This window comes from Nicotiana attenuata, unplaced genomic scaffold (genome assembly GCF_001879085.1).
Source record: "Nicotiana attenuata strain UT unplaced genomic scaffold, NIATTr2, whole genome shotgun sequence".
Lineage (NCBI taxonomy): Eukaryota > Viridiplantae > Streptophyta > Magnoliopsida > Solanales > Solanaceae > Nicotiana > Nicotiana attenuata.
In genome coordinates this window covers 192,236-204,473 of record NW_017670262.1, presented here as the reverse complement: position 1 = coordinate 204,473, position 12,238 = coordinate 192,236, and positions in this window count along the sequence as shown.

Genomic DNA, 12,238 nt, shown 5'->3' with positions numbered 1-12,238 from the left:
CTCGAACATCCATTTAACCTGTTCTTCGGTTAGATTATCAAATAGCTCAACCCATCGTTTGGAATTCTTAGGCAGAGCGAACATGTCGGGGATGTAATTCATTCGCTTTGGATGGTGGAAAGCGATGTGATCATCCCAGTCCCTTCGCTGAATTTCTTGCCGGTATTCGCCCTTTTGGAGATGTTCCATGAGCCAGAGTTGAAGTAGTAAATTGCAACCTTCAAAGTGTTTTGCTCCTCGTTGACACTTCTCTAAAGCTCGGTATAAGTCTGCAATGATCATGGGTACAATGCTGAATGTCTACCCACTAATCCCCTCCATTAGGGTCTTAGTTACCATAGCTATCCCGGTATGAATTCTCCCTTTCTTCATCGGAAACACGACCAGATCCAGGAAGCAAAACATGAAGACGAAAACCCTGCGATGGAAGTGTCCCAAGGATGTGATGGCAAACTCGTCAGGGTAGGTATGGTAGGATTTGCTGTGAGCGTACCTTTCATATAAGTAGTCAAAAGAGATGTATGATTCCTTTAGGCATGTCAGTTCTGCATTCTTCTTCAAACCCATCATTTTAAGGAAACCTATGCCTGTGCGGTTCTCGGGCATTTGTAGACCCGGAGTTTCCCATACTAGACCGGCCAGTCCTCCTATCTCTTCTAGCAGAGGTGTCATCTCGATGTCCCCGAAGCGGAACACGGCCCTTTCACAATCCCAAAACAACGTAGCAGCTTCTATGATCATGTTGTTAGGTTGAATCTCCAAGAGGGATGGTAGATTGCCCAGATATTTTCTGACGAGGGTTTGGTCACTCGAATGCAGATCTCTCCACCAGCTTAGCAATCTTGGGTGGATGTTGGTGACCATACCGAATCTGGGGACTTCGTGCCTCATTTCTCTGCAAGCCAAAAAAGGTTAGGCCCTTACCCCCCACCATACTCAACTATTTAATATCAACAATTAGCATGAAGCATTTAAGTCTCCAAAGAAATGCACAGAACGTGACGATGTCCGTTTGGGTTTTAAGAAAACCCAGTGAACTTTTGATAAGGTTATCTTAAAGGATCATTATGTGGACAACATAATTGACCCGGCTAGATTTGACCATGATGCATGCATAATTTAAACAGAGTAAGGTTTCTATGGGGTTTTAGACAGGTACCCTTGAGCGAACAACTCAAGGGGAAGGCACGAAACTGTCGACTGCACCGCTGATCGACTAGTTTTACCACAAATATGCCTTTCCAAATTTAGGGGGTAATGATATAGGAAGAGCGCAACCACTCACTAAAAGCATTGCTATAGTATTTGCTTGGCACGAGTGGAGTATCATGTTGAGCATGATTATGCAACAATTAAAAAGCTTGTTGACATGTATATGCACGTTAAGAAAGCAATAAATACAACAATTTTTACAATTTAAAGCAGCAAGTAAAGGAAGGAAACAAGAAAGATATGTTAGTTTTGCTTTTGAAGAAGAAATTGAATGCTTAAAGAAATTAAACAAGTAATTGCACATAAAGGGAGGGTACAAATTCACAAGAACAATTTGAAATGGTAAAAGCCTAAAAAGAAATCCCCAGCAGAGTCGCCACGCTGTCGTGCCCCCTTTTTCCCTCCGCGGAGAGGGGTCCGAGTTTCGACATTCATGGAGGTGTAATGACTCATTTCCTTTTGGGAATCGGGTATTACGTTTTGAAGAGCCGCCACCTAACGATTTTAAAGGTGCGTTAGGGCACCTACAGGGTTCATCTATAATCACATTTGATAACCAAAGATAGGGTAAGGGCTTGAAATTATCCTAAGGGGAAGGTGTTAGGCACCCCTCAGGATCCACTAGTGTGGTTCCCGGCAGACATGTACGCGGTGAAGTCAGAGGGCCTGATCTCTTGGTATCAAGCCATCTCGGGGAAATGCCTCGAGACCCCGAGGACATGAAGCCACGACTTAGTCCTCTCCCTCGGGGCTTGTCGAGGCCCGATTCGAAGCCAGACGGTGGCCGAGGCCAGGATAAAAAGGGGAAGCTCCCAAGACACATGGCTGAGTCTGACAGGGCCGGCCTATCCAGAGCCTACGCTGAGACATCGCATCACCATCCCATCTCCGTATTTTGTAATTAATACATATGTACTTATAGCCGAGTTCCCCTCCTATATAAAGGGGACTAACCCTACCTTGTAAGGGACTGATGTTGCTCCATTTCTCCACAAGTGCAATAATATCTCTCTCTGTCTCCTTTCTAAACTTATTGGCTCTCACTGATCCGAGGATACCTCGATATCCATCGCCTTTATACCTATTCTTTATCGTATAACTTAGTTTTGGTTATAAAGAGCTTTGTTTAATTATATCTTCAACAGTTATCCCATCCTCGACTATCCCCGATAGCTCGAGCTCGACCCCAAATTCCCCACCGGCCAGGCCTATATCCGGGCAACAGGTCCTTCCGTTCGATCATTATCTCATTTTAACTTACGCTCCATCATTAAATTCCATATTATTAGCATCAACTGCTCTAACAACTGGCTCGGGAATACAAATTTAATTGTCATTACCATTTTCACGGTAAACACGACGGTTTTTTTGTGAATTTGTACAATTAGCAAGTAGATAAGTAAGGATCACATAGCAGGGGATTTAGGTAGAAATACACAAGCGTTTGAAAAAGCGATTAATAAAAGCAAGGTTTTGAAAATAGTTAGTCTAAGCATGCTTATGAATGTAGAGGGGTCCTAGGTTTGTTTGTAATATGGATCACATCAGTACAATGCCCGGTAATCACTCTTTAAAAAGGGGATATGCGTGGCATTAGCGCACCGGTCATCATATCCATATCTACCCTTTCCCACCCGTGAAGGTAATTAGAGCGAGGGTTGGTCTCGATTCTTATTGTATGATGTTACCCGTCCCTTCCTATCAGTCCCGAAGGTTAGGAATCCTATCCTATAAGAAGGAGGTTCTGGCAGACCCTCAAGTTTAAAGGCAAAATACTAAGGTGACATACAAAACAGGTAGGATTGCATTTAAGGGGGGGGGGGACACAGAAAATGAATAGAAGGTTCAGAGACACCTCCCCAGATAATGCATATAGACAGCATGACTTATACACAATTAAGGTCTAAATTTAAAATTCTAAAGCAGGGTGTTTGAGTGATAACATCAGAACCAGATTTATCACATGACTCAGAAAAGAAGTCTGAATCGGGTTTGTTTACTGATTTTAACAGTTGATAATAAGACAAAGGCAGTTCCAGTTTTATTAAGGGTATTACCTAAGGCTTGCCTAGGCCTACAGCAATATCCAGCAGTTATTTAGAATTGTTCAGACATTTGGGGATTATTTTACCCTAAGAGCATGCTGTTCTAGTTGCAAAGATTGTCGGAAAAACATCACAGTATGAAAATTATTACCTTACTACCTTTCCATGAGTTGATAATTAACTAGGCATTTTTAAGCCAAATGCAAATAGGATCCTAGAACATGTTATCTAATAGGAAAATTTGCAGGATTCTGAGGAAAAAAATCCCTAAGGCATGATCGCTTAATGTACATAAGAGTTGCAGGATTTTTGAAATAACAACCTTTTATACCAGTGTTGTTATTGTCCTGAGGGTAGGATTTCTAAGTGATAGACATAGAGCATGGACTAATGAATGACATGCTGAGGCAAGAACAAAGGTCCTAAGAGCATGATTTCTAATGCATGCATGAACCCTTAGCATGGTTTCTATTGCGCAATTTAGGAATATAAACCTTATAACATGTTTTCTACCCTTTAACAACTATAGCATGCATATTTCCCCATCCCTTTTCACTAGCCACCCCAGCACTTGTTTACAAATTATTACAGACCATGTGATTGAATTATATAAATAGAAATGAAAAATAAGAAGTTACAACTATAAGAAGCCTGATTCTGACTTCCTATCTGAGTTATGTAATAAACCACCTCAAATGCTAATATTGTTCCAGCTTTCCTCATATCTAGGCGTGTCAGAGTTCCCTAAGGACCTCAAGGGATTCCGGGCAGTGCTCACACCCAGATTTCATGGCTAAGACAGAGTAAGTGCAGTGCGGAAAAGGCCAGCTCTCATACAACCAAGTTCAGAGGGAGCTCAAGGGTCCCAAAGCAAGGCTCACACAAAAGGGGCAGAACCTAATAACCTAAGAGTATAGTGAAAGTGCTTGACATAGACTCAAAGGAGTAGAGTTGGAAAACACGCATGTTTGAAATAAGTTTGTAAAAACAGCAGAAGGATTGCTTAGTGAAAAACAGTTTTTGAAAGGGAAAAAGGGGGTAGGAGCAACAATAACATACACAGAACAAGTTTGAAGAGCAGTACAGCCTCAGGAGTTTCAACCAGGGAAGTAGGGGTTGGGGACCCAGAGGGTTCAAATTAACCACATAATTAGTCATGAATCAAGTGCACTGGGAGACATTCTCGTTAAAAGACATAAACAGGAACAAGTAAACATACTAATGACATTTGAACAAAAGAGGGCAGAATTTTAAGCATGCTGAGTAAAGCAGTAAACAAAAGTGCAACGGCATGAGTCATTAAGTCATTGCAAAAAAAGGCAAAATTGACAACAAGGGAACACATAGGTTTGAGTTTTAGAATTTAAACTGGGGACATACCAGTTGAAGAAGCAAAGTGCAGGAAAAGAAAAGTAAAGCAACCAGAATTCCACAGTCTAGTCTTGGCTTTCAGCCGGCTAGACAAGGCAGTAGCACAAGTAGTAAAGAAAGAAAAAGAGAGTTTGAATGTGTAAGTGGTGTTTTGAACTTAGTTGTTCGTCTCTTGCTAATGAGAACATTAGGGTATTTATAGCTTTAAAAACGAGTGGAAAATAAGGTAACAAGTAAAAGTTTAACACAAATATGGAAATAATCACAATAAGAATTAATTAATACAAGTACTTCCCTTTAATCAAGGAATTACAGCCCAAACGGATACTACAGGGATAATTAAGGAAAGAGGATCAGTTTGAGAAAGATTGATTTTTACCATACAAAGGCTAGTAAAAGTATAGAGCTAATAATTGAGTCCAAGTACAAAATATACTTAATTTTGGGAGAGGATTCAGCAATGTAAAATATCATAGTACATAAAGGGAATCAATCAATTTAAACAAAACGAGTGGAACCAGGGGTTTATAAGAAAACATTTGTAATTAGTCGTAACTTGAGGAAATCAAGATCGATTAAGAAAGAATCATGATTCTGCACTTTGCCATATAAATAGAGAAGAATGAACATGCAGGGCCAAACCTATTGGCAAAAGAAACAACCATATAAACATACAGCAGTAACAGGAGTAGGCTAGGGCTCAGTAGTGAAAGAACCTAATCGAAGCATAGTAGTCAACAAAGGCAAGTAGTCACATAGAACCAGAGTGAAGAACCAAACTAACAGGTAAAAAGGTCAGAAACAAGTGAAGAACCCTTTAAACTCACAGTAATGAGTGAGGAAAACCTTTTGAGAAATTAGGGTTTTAACAGTAGTCGAAGAAAATGGTAAGAACTCTGAATCAGTCAACAAAGAAAAGGATCTAAATACAAAGAACTTAATCAAAACAAGCGTCCATACAAATAAACAAAGACGGCTTCAGAACCCGGATAAAACCCAAAAATACCTAGGGTTTTTAACAAGATGAACCAGGTAGCAGAAGAACATAAGCAAATCGTTTAAACACAGTAAAACCATAAAATAACATTGAAAATCGGAGAAGAGTTCTTTTAAAAGAGGTTGAGAAAACCCTAATCGTTGAAAACGAAGAGTCACTTTGAAAAATCGGAAAACCTTTAAGGAAAATACTTAATAGGTTCATATCATACACATATCTAAGACAGATATGAAGAAAAAATCGAAAAGCCTTTAGGGCTAGGGTTTTAGAGAACCCAGAAAAGTGAGAAAGACTTCGAAAAGTTACCGATCTAGCCGGAAAAGCCATGGATCCGACTTGATCGCCCATGGATGGACGGAAAAAGACCACAGACAAAAGTCGAGCAGGATCTGTATAAGATCTCTTTGAGATCTTTCCATGGAATCACGAAAACAAACAACCAGGAGCCATAGGAGACTGGTACACCCCTCAAACAGCCATGGGAGTCTATGGGTTAGGTGAGAATCAAAGGGGATTAGGGTAGATTTGGGTGGCGGCGACAAGGGTTAGCCTTAGGTTTCAGAGAGAGTTTGAGAGGAGAAGGGATTCAAGGGTGGAGGGTTGGTAGAAATGATTTAGGTTTAGGGGTCGTTTAGGTTTATTTTAGGTAGGTGAAACGGTGACCGTTGATCTGAATGATCAACGGCCTAGATTAAAAGGGGTAGGTGAGGATCCGGGTTCGGGTAGGATTTAGTTGGGTAAGGGCCGAGTTTAAATTAAAATTGGGCTGGGGAATTGGGGTTCAATTTAGGCTAAAATTGAAATACAAATGGACTGTTATTTAAATAGCCAATTTTCCCCTTTTTAAATTATAAAAAATAGTAAATGGCTTTTGAAGATTAATTTAAAAAGCTAAAATGATTTTTAATATATAATTAACAATTTAAAAATACAGGACCCCATTTTATAAATGTAAAACCTAATTAAACCTTGAAAGGACTAATATTGCAATTATATGCAATTTAGCTTTAAAAATACTAAATAAAATTGTAAAAATATGTAAAAATTACCTTAGCCATATTTTGGCATAAATATGAAAATCCAATAGATAAATTACCAAAATAATAATTTTGGAAATAACTATTGGGGATTTTATGGATGAAAAAGGGAAATAAATCAATTTAAAAACCTAAAAATTTATGGGAAAAATAATAAAATGCTTGGACATGCTTATATATGCATATATATGCTATTTTGAAAGTATTTTGCATATTGAAATATATCGGGAAAAATTGGGTATCAACAACCACGATAGGAGTAAGCGTGACTGCGACCTTAGAGTCATCGCCTTCCCGAATAAGCCCGTCGACCCTTCCCGTCCCATTCTTCATTTGTTTCTATCACATGTATACCATCACTTCTGTGATCAGGGAGAGGATTGTTGAGGACATTAGGTGAGGCCTCCTTTGCTTGTATGACCTTATTGTCAATTAACGTTTGGATCTTATCCTTTAATGTCCGACACTCAGCTGTGGTGTGCCCTTTCATACCGGAATGGTACGCACAAGTCTTGTTCAGATTGACCCACTGGGATGGGTTTTCTAATGCCACCGCGGGAACAGGAGTGATATAACCAGCGGCTTTTAACCTTTCATATAATTGGTCGATGGGCTCGGCAATGGCGGTATATTGTCTGGGTGGCTTGCGGTCAAAGTTTGGTCGTGGTCTTGGATAATTTTGACGAGCTGGTGGTGATTGGAAGTGGGATGGTTGGGAGTTATATGTGTGATAGACAGATGTTGGTTGGGAGTATCTGGGGGATGAAGGTTGATATGTGGGCGGTGGTGCTTGGTACGTGGGTAGAGGTGTTTGGTATGTGGGTGGAGGTGTTTGATAGACAAGCGGGGATTTTGGGCCCTGGGCTACCGTTACTGCCCCAACATCTCTCTTCTTTGATATGCCACCTGACTGTAGTACTTTATTTGTGGCTTGCAAAGCCTCGAAGTTTGTTACCATTCCGCACTTGATCCCTTATTCAATCCTTTCTCCGAGCTTGATGATGTCAGAGAATTTGTGATTTTTGATAACCATTAGCCTCTCATAATATTGCGGGTCCTGTGCTCTGACAAAGAATTTATTCATCTGTTCTTCATCCAAGGATGGCCTGACCTTGGCCGCTTCCGACCTCCAGCGGGTAGCATATTTACGGAAGGTCTCAGTGGGTCTATTCTTGAGATTCAGAATGTAGAAGACATCAGGTGCATTCTCTGTGTTGAACCTGAACCGGTCCATAAAATCTGACGCCATGCTTACCAAATTTGACCATTTCTTGGGATTTTGGTTGATATACCAAGACAACGCATCCCCAATAAGGCTCCTCATAAAGAGCTTCATTCGGATCTTTTCATCTTTCCCAACCCCGACAATTTTGTCACAATAAGTTCTGAGATGAACCCTGGGATCACCTATACCATCGAACATTTCAAACTTGGGAGGTTTGTACCCCTCCGGCAGTTCGACATTCGGCTGTATGCACAAGTCCTCATAGTTTAAACCCTCTATTCCTCTATCTCCTTCGATACCTTGAACTCGGCTCGTTAACTTCTTAAGCTCTTCGGCCATGTTCTTAATGAGCAGGTCCTTTTCGGAGGGTTCCGATGCACAGGAGAGTGGCTGGGTAGAATGTGGTACAGTTTCCACGTATATGGAATTGCTCTGATGGGTGCCAGGAACTTGGGTATAGTGGTGGTCATTGGTGGAGTTTTGTGGATCGGGAATGAGCGGTGGTGTATTTTGGGGAGTGTGGTAAGTGGTGGCTGGTGGGTAATGAGTTGGTTGATGCTGTTGTGGTGGAGTTGGCATCGGCAATGGATTGATATTTTATGGTGGAGTGGTGTATTAATTTGGTATGGTAGGATTTTGCGGCTGTTGGTTTTGTGTGTTTTGAGGAGGTGTTGGGTTCTTTGTGTTCTGTTGGTGGATATCAAGGACATTGAGGGTTAGTGACAAGTTTGCCAAATTGCAGACCTGCTCATGTTCTCCTTGTAGTTCTAGTATCCTTTGTTCAAGTCTCAAAACCAGGTCATTTGGGGCCGGAGTATTGCGGCCGTCGGAGGTCTCTGCGTTCTTAATGTTTTCCTTTCGGATTCCACTTAAATCGTCCATCTTTACTTTCCCTCTGCTTTTTGTGTTGCTTAGAGGATGAAGAGGTGGAGGGCCTCTAGATCTGGTATGATATGCTGATGAGGCCACTATGGATGAACCAACCTATGGGGGATGGGAATAATAATAAAAAAAAGTACACAAAACAAAAGGTAACAAGTTAGTGGGGATCCTGAAATGTTTGCAGTATTTAAACACATATTGCGGAAATATAAATTTGTGTCCTACTTTGGGAGCCTCGTTGTGCCCGAGGTAGGCCTAGCGACAAAAAAATTTGGAGAACTTCAATTGCCAATAAATGCCTCATTTTTATAATATAAAATAGTTGGGTCCCAAAATGACACTAAAATAAACTAGATCACTACTGGCACTTGGCCTTATTACATTTAGAAAGCGAGTAAGCCTAATCTATTTGGTCTTAAAAGGTCCTTCCCCAGGTTGAATGTTCTCGTTAATCAAATCCTCCAGCTCGCATAGGCTCATTAGTAATAATGCCTTCGCCAAATGTTCTTCTTCGTTTCCCTCAGCGCTCTGGCAGTCGTTGACTCTCTTTCTCACTTTTCCTTCCAATTCTAACAGGTTGTATTCTAGATATTCTATGTTTTTGCTAGTCTTGATGGCCCTTTCTTTCCATGCATTTATTTGATCATCCGATGGAAGATCACTCCACCAGTCTAGCAAGAGTGAAGGTATGTTAACCATACCGAAGTTGGGGACCTCGTGCCTCATTTCCTGCAAAACAAAGGGTTAGACCTTACCCCTACCAGACTCGACTATTTATACATTCATGATCAGCATATCGGCATTTAGTTCTCTAAGTTAATTCACATAACGTGGTTGCGTCCGTTGGGATTATAGAAAACCCGATGGACTTTGGATAAGGCTTATCTTAAAGGATCATCATGTGGACAACATAACTAATCCGACTAGGTTTGACCATGATGCACGCACAATTTAAACAGAGTAAGGTTTCTATGGGAACTGTCGACTGCAGCGCTGATCGACTGGTTCTACCGCAAATAAGCCTTTCCGAATTAAAGCGTTGCTATAGGATTTGATACGCACGAGTGGAATATGATGTGGAGCATGATTTATGCAGTAGTTAATAACATGTAGGCAAGTATTTTCACGTAGGAAGAAATAAATACAGCATTTAAATAATTGAAAAGACAGTTACAGAGAAAGAAAATCAAGGAGACAAGTCAGTTTTCAGGGTAATAAAGGAATCATAAATGCTTAAAATAGAGAGTTAAATTCAAATAAGGGAGAAGGGTACGCGATAAAGCATGCTTGGACTAATTTACAAGTTCGTTATGGTAAGAGCCTAAAAATATCCCTAGCAAAGTCGTCATGCTATCGCGCCCCCCTTTTTCCCCCTTTCGCGAGGAGAAGTCCGGGTTTCGACATTTACAGGGTGTATTGACTCATTTCCTTTTGGGAATTGTGTGTTTGAAGAGTCGCCACCTAACGGATTATGGTGCGTTAGGGCACCTAGAGCAATTAACTCTTGGGTTGGTTTGCATTACCAGAGATTAGGGTAAGGGCTCGAAATAACCTCGAGGGGAAGGTGTTAGGCACCCCTCTTGGTCGACAACTGTTGGTCCCGGCCGAACTTATATTCACACATTAGTCCATAAATAAACAATTGAAGCAAATAATTGCAAGTAGAGCATGTTGGGCATTGTATAAAATAAGAATTTAAACAGGTTGTAGAAAAAAAAATAGAGTTTCAAGCAGAGAGGATTTGGGGAGAGGGATGTCCTAGGTTGGTTATCCTATAGGATCACATTAGTACAATGCCCGGTAATCACTCCTTAAAAAGGGGCTACGCGTGGCATTAGCGCACTGGTCATCATATCCATATCTACCCTTCCCACCCCCTTAGTGGTCATGCAAAGAGAGTGTTGGTCAACGATCTCTATTGCGTGCTGCTACCCGTCCCTTCTTAATGGTCCTGGAGGGAGTTAAGACCTCTACCTATTGGTGGTTCTAGATGTACCCCAAAGGTTTAAAAGGGCAAAATTCTAAGGCGCCGGTCAAAATATGTAGGACTTCACACATAATGGGAGTAGATAAGAGGATTAAAATTTCCTCCTCAAGTAAACATACAAGCAGCACGACTCAAACATAGTTAAGGTCTTTATCAATCAAAGTCCTAAAGCAAGATCTCTAGGTGACCATGCAGAAACAAACAAACCCTTTTAGGTTCAGAAATTATACCCTAGCAGTTGCCTAAGGACTCTTTTAAAAGTTATTAGAATCAGAAAGACTAAACGACAAAGAAAGAGCTTCAGGGGAATGCAGTTTTGAAAATGCCCTAAGGCTTGCCTATTTTCGATATAGACTCCTTTAATACCTATAAGCATGGTATCTAATGGGATCGATGCAATTTTGAAAGAACTTGTTTCAGAAAATGTTAGCGCTTAGTAAGACCAGCTTCAGAAATGAACTAGGCGTAATGAAATTGATTTATTAGGCTAAATTAAATTGCCAGACAGAGTTGCGAGTATAGATCCCTATAGGCATGATATCTAGGCGCGTTACTGATTTTAGTCGATTTGCACCAACATACAAAAAGACTTATTAAAACTGAATCGGAGTTGAGTCCTATAGGCATGGCATCTTCTGATTTAAGACATGATTGTTTGGAGCCTATGAACATGGTTTTTAACATGACAAAATGCACAACCTTAGGAACATGATTTCTACTGATGCAAACGAAATTAGAAGTGAGATCCTACAGACATGAGTTCTATTAGGCAAAGCAATCAGATTTAAAAGAGTAAATCCCTATGAGCACGTTTTCTATTGAGTAAAGCAGGCAGATTTTAAAAGTAAGATCCTAATAGCAGGATTTCTACCCATATTACCCCATAAAGTTTACATCTACCCACCCTTTTGCTAAATACCCCAAATATCTGTATACAAATTATTACAGGCCAATGAATGAATTACATAAGTGAAAATAGAAAATCAAGAAACTATTCTATAGGGAGCCTTCAATTAGGCCCAAGCTTCCCAAATCCTCCAATGGTCTCATAAGCCTCAATTCCATAGACAAATCAGAGTCTAGGTGAATCAAAGTTCCCTAAGGGCCTCAAGAACCCCGTGCAATGCTTACACCGAGACTTAGAAACCAAGAATTGAACCAGTGCAGTGTGGAAAGGCCAGCCTCAGTATGCCAGAGTTCAGAGGACTCTCAAGAGGATCCCAAGGCAGTACACATACTAGAGGGGGCAAAACTTATTGACTAAGAGTAAAGTGAAAGTGCAGGGCACAAGTTGAAAAAGGTTATTAAAGACTATATTGGAAAGTCTATTTTGAAAGCAATTAGTAAAGCAACAAAGATTGTTTGAAAAGAGGTTGGAGTAGTAAACAAGCTTAAACACCTTAAGAAAAGATCACACACAGCTAGTTTACAGAATCCAAATGAATTCAGTAGTCACATAGGGGTCAAAGGGTTGGGGATATA